At 31.5% G+C, this 5484-nt stretch overlaps 1 long non-coding RNA gene across 1 annotated transcript; it reads left to right on the top strand.

Annotated features, from left to right (window-relative positions):
* The first annotated feature begins 2557 nt into the window (after nt 1-2557).
* LOC111376466 lies at nt 2558-4644 on the top strand. Its single transcript, XR_002699486.1, has 3 exons — nt 2558-2837; nt 2925-2981; nt 4154-4644. It is a non-coding gene; the product is annotated as an uncharacterized LOC111376466 (long non-coding RNA).
* The last annotated feature ends 840 nt before the right edge of the window (nt 4645-5484 follow it).

Raw genomic sequence — 5484 nt, 5'->3', positions numbered from 1 at the left:
GTCCCCCCCCCCCCCCCTTCTCGGGGTTTAGAGGAGGTGGTTTACATATGGACTATTTATGATTATTATTTTCTTTCTGCATTTTAGTTGTGTAACTTATAAGTTGAATCGTGAACCTGAACGGATCGAGAGAGATGTAATGTTTTGTATTTTTAACCTCCAAATGACTTGCTTCTAATCTTTTAGACATTGTTTAGGTATTTAATTTGGATGAACATCCAAACGTTTGCATTGAAACCCAATGTAATTGACCACACGGGACTTGGGAAAGTATAGATATTCTCAGTTTTCTTTAAATAACATGTAAATTTGCAAGACTTATCAATTTCAAAATTGGGAGACTGACTTTATTGCGATTAACTTTTTTATGAAAAATCATACTTGTAGTTGTTACTTTAACCGTAAGAAGGGGGATATTGAATGTAGTGTTATTGACTAGAATGAAGTCACAACAAGATAGCCATATTGAAAGGTGCGGTTGATCACTTGATTTTTAGGGAGAGCTAATTTTTTTTGGGTATTTTGATTTGACACTGCTTCACACCCAAAATTAGGGCTGTAAGCAAAAATCGTCAAATCGGAAAATCGAACTGAAATCGCATTTTAGAAACCGTTGGTTTGGTGCGACGTGAACCCGGTCAACGAAATGATTTTGACCCAAACCAAACCGGTCAAAATGGTTTGGTTTAGGTTTAAGAATTTTAATTGTGACTTAAAACCAAATTTGACCGGCGAAAAAAATAAAAAAATAAAAAAAATGAAATTTTTTGAAAATTTATCCAAATATTTAAAATTCAATAGTTTTGTCATTTGTGAGTATTTTTGTCAATTTCTAATTTTTTGATACAGATATATTATTATTATCCAATAATTATAATTTATATCTAATAATTTCAAAACTAACATAATCTATCAAAAAACGTTTTCCTGTTTAGAATTTAGATGAACTCCAGCCGACATCCAACATAGTCTTGAGCCACCAGCACAACATACTTCTTTTTCAGATTTTTTACGCCTCTTCAAAGTTAAATTGAAATCCATTATACCAAATCGGAGACAAAGAGATCTTAGACATTCCGTGATAATATTTGCTACGAATAAAGTTTCAAATCAATAACTTTTTTGGAGCAAACTAAGGTAAGAATCTGAAATTAAATGCATTTCATAACATAATACAAACGTAAACTTGTGTAATTATTATGTTTAGATATTATAAACAATTACTTTATTAGTGTGGTTGGTTAATTTCTTTGTTTAATCATTATCATTTTTACAAATATGATCACGAGATTTTGTTGGACATCATTATATTTTTTGACCTTATATCTAATTTAATAGACTTGTATTGTAATGTTATTGTATCGTCATTAGCTTAAAAAATGTGAACAAAAATGAAAAAAATTATGTTTTAATTTATTGTGATTTCACTTTGATTTAGTTGGTATTTAAATTTATAGTAGATATATTTAGCTCTGTTTGAGCCATATTTTCCATATCATCATAATGAGAAAATTGACCGTTGGAGAGGAAATTGGGTCTCACACATAAAACAGCAAGTCAACAAAGATGGCTGAACTTGTAGGATATCGATCCAAATTTTCATTTTTTTGTCCTAAAAATTTTGTTCAAACAGGGGCTTATTTTGATTTAGATTGATTGCTAGTGAGATATAAATATATATTAAATTCAATGAATTAATGATATAAAAGTAGAGGGCAAAAAAATATATGGGAAAATCGACGGTTTAAAACTGGATCAAACTGTTAGGTTTAGGTTTGAATTTTTTTCAAACCGCTGAGTTTTTTACAAACCGGTTGAAACGGTTTGATTTGAAAAATTGTCAAAAATCGGTAAAATCGGACCGCTTACACCCCTACCCAAAACAGAAAAAAGGAAACTATGTTTGATTTAAACTTTGAGATGAAAGTCTTATTTCATTGAAATACGACCAAATTTATTATCTTATTAAATAGTTTTCTTCAGGTCGCATTATTAGCAACAAGAGTATTGAAGGAAATGTATACTATTCATGACAATCCCTTTAGATAAAATTTATTGCAAATCGAGATTGCTCAAAATTGTTCCAATTATGTTACATGTACATAATAATTTATGTAATAATTTACATAAAAATGATGTGATCAAATATGATTGGACGAAATTTTTTCAATCAAATAAAAAAAATTCACCTATCTTTCCCTCACATTATCTATATGTAAATTATCTAATTTCATTACGTAGGAGTAACATTATTGTGCTCAAAATTCAGTAGAAATTCTTATGAACTCATTTAGTAGACCATTTAAAGGTGTCCTACATGAACAACAAAAAGTTGGTTGGTTAGACACGTTCGAGGAAAAATCCATTTTCGCGTCACATTTTTGTATGACACTGCTCAGCAACATTTCCACCCAAGTGTCATGCATAAACGGGATGGGCGACTTACATGAAGTGAATAGATTTAGAAGGATATATTTTAATTGATTTTATTTTTGTCAATTTAAATAAATTTACTAATATAATTAAAAATATGAAAAAAAAAATGTGGATGAATATATATAAAAATTTGAAATAGCTGCACCCTTTTTGTTTTTCAAGCTAATAGATTCTTAGGCAGATAAGAAATAGAAAGATCAGAAAGAATATCATAGGAATATAACTTGGGAGGGGTTTTCTCCCATCTATATAGATATATTTTTTTTTTAATTTACATTTTTGTTAATTAGATCAGGATAATTATATTGGAATAATGGGTTGGAGTCAGATTAAGAGTTGTTTGATTCTGGTTGTGTTTCTCTTCCTTTTCACCGGTCTCTCAGCGTCCACTTTCATTACAGGTTTTTGTATCTACATTCGTGTACTATAATTGTTTCAATTTTAAAATTTGGGTTCATTTTGCGGTGTGATATTGTTAATTGATGCAGATGATATTTTTGGATGCCCAGATTCAACAAATAGGAGGCTCCTCCAGGCTAAGAAAGGTAATTTCTTACATTTTTTAAACTGAATAATTTCATTTAGTATTACTAATTTTTCTTTTGATTTTATGCTTTTAATTGTTATTTTTTTTACTGGGAGTACAGCTATTATGCAACAATTTTAACTCTGTTATTGTGGTTTCCTGTATATAAATGCTTAGATTAGCGTTGTTGGGAGCTTAATTTGGAAAATATTAATGATGAATTTTCATACTTTGTATTCAAATAGTTGTGGTATAATTGATTAAAGCCTATTATGTAGTGCAAATATGATGCAAATTCCCCAATGCTTCTTTTGCTCACCGGAGTTAATTGGACAAGCAAATTTTCTGTCACGCTGTAGACTTGCAATTCTTATTTCTAGTGGCGTGGGTAACTCCACTTGCCAGATTCTTGGTTATTCCTAACATAAATTTCTTTCTCGGCTACCATAACTTATTAAACAAAGTTTCACCTCAACAAATTGCAAAATCTTGAGATTCATGAAACTTTAGGCATTATATAGTATAATTGCTTGAGTACGGTTTGAATCCTTCACCGATTTGAAGATTACAGGTAATAAATTTTGGGATCTCAGAAGTACGATAGATTTTTATCAAAATAGATTACATAAGTAGAGTGCAATACTCTGAAACTGTCATGTGGCACAACACCATGAATCTTTGCCTCCAGGAAAAATCTTGATTTCGAGGATTCCCGGACATTATTCCATCTTTTTTTGCCACGTTCCACTGTATTGGGGCCAGCCACAATTCATGTTTGGGTAGTTACTCGATATATAATGTAAAATAGTTGTCTCGTGCTTTAATGTGCTCTTTTAACAAATTTGTCTACCACGCTGATTGTATATCTTTAAATAGTGGTTATGGCATATTTGGCGAGGAGGATTGGATCGTATTTAGGAAGAAAAAAGCTAAATGTTGTCGTGTATATTATATTCCCCAGAGTCATGGTATTGTTTGGTTTTTGTGGTGCTGTTGCTAAGTAGGATTAGGTTTTTAATCCAGTTAGATTATATTAATTGTACGGCTACTTAGAGTCTCTCAGTTATGATATTTTGGGAGGAAAGTCGAGATCTGATTTATCCTTGAGAACATTGCATCATCACTTGAACGCTCAAATCCTTCTGCTTTTAGGGATGGTTCATTGATTATTCTGTCCTTTGCCATTCACAGCTTGCCCCGTTAACTTTTGAGTTCCAGAACCACACTGTCATCTTCAGCAAGTGCAAAGGGACACTATACCTTTCCCAATCTACGCTGTGGTGCTTTTAAAGAATTTGCTTGTCCTTTTTATGATGAACTGAACGACTGTGCTTCAGTCATGTTCAGCTACATTAACCTCTACGGTAAGTATCCAGCAGGTCTATTTGCCAGTGAGTGCCGGGAATCAAAGGATGGACTTGAATGCTCTGCAACACCACCATCATCATCACTATCAGAGAAAACAGAAAAAGCTAGCGCCGGGGAGATAATATGTAACCTATTCTCAATGCTGATGCTCATTACAGCTTCTCTTCTGCTGTTACTGTAATTTATTTAAAGCTTCCACGTATTTTACTTTTGTCATCATATATTTTCCTGCTGCTTACAGAAGTACTCAAACCAGTCCATATTTTTGTATTGATATTTTCAGGTGAATCAGATGAGGCTTGTTCACTATGTAACTCGATGTGTGTGTGTGTGTGTGTGTGTGTGTGTATATATATATATTTTTTTTTCGATAATTTAGTGATTTGTGGACCATGATGCATAGATCTAACATAGCTTCATTTCTGTGGTAGATAATCATTATGTTCTGTGGTTTAATTGAGGTGAATGAAACATGGAGTGTTAAAAGCAGCTGATAATTTTCATCAACTTTATTTTATCAGAACAATTCTCCACTTTTTACAGGGACCCATTTACAAAGTATTCTAGTATCTTTTAATACACACATTTGGAGGGATCTATAAGTACTATTTAATATTATAACTTAAATTGTTTATAACCACTTATCAAACCAGCTCAGTGAATAATAACATATTTATTTTCCACTATTGTCAACTTTTGGAGCCATTTTGGATGAAAATTGTCAAAACTTTTGTAGGTTTACTAAAACAGTAATACTATTAGATATATATATATATATATACACACACACCAATTTGTTATTTGATACATTAGTCCTTGTTGAGCCCCATGTAAGTGTTATACTCTAAATCCAATCGATTTAGGTTGTAAACGCTTTTAATATACTTAATGCATTTGATTTTGGTGAGCTCTATTATTTATTTAAATTAATTTTGTGATAAATAATATTAAATAATAGAATCCGAAAATCCAATTTTTAGGTAATCTGTTAATCACAAGGAGTTGTGATTGTAAGATACAAATTCGATATAATTGGATCTTGAATAAACCATGGTCGTAAGTAATAATGAGATACGGATATCGTTAATACAATTAGACCATCACGTGTGGCATTTCTTACTTGTGAAGTAAGTAGCTGATCTCACGAGTTAAAG

Source organism: Olea europaea, unplaced genomic scaffold (assembly GCF_002742605.1).
Source record: "Olea europaea var. sylvestris unplaced genomic scaffold, O_europaea_v1 scaffold1508, whole genome shotgun sequence".
Lineage (NCBI taxonomy): Eukaryota > Viridiplantae > Streptophyta > Magnoliopsida > Lamiales > Oleaceae > Olea > Olea europaea.
Note: the sequence above shows the minus strand (reverse complement) of the source record. Positions and strands in the feature narration are given on the sequence as shown.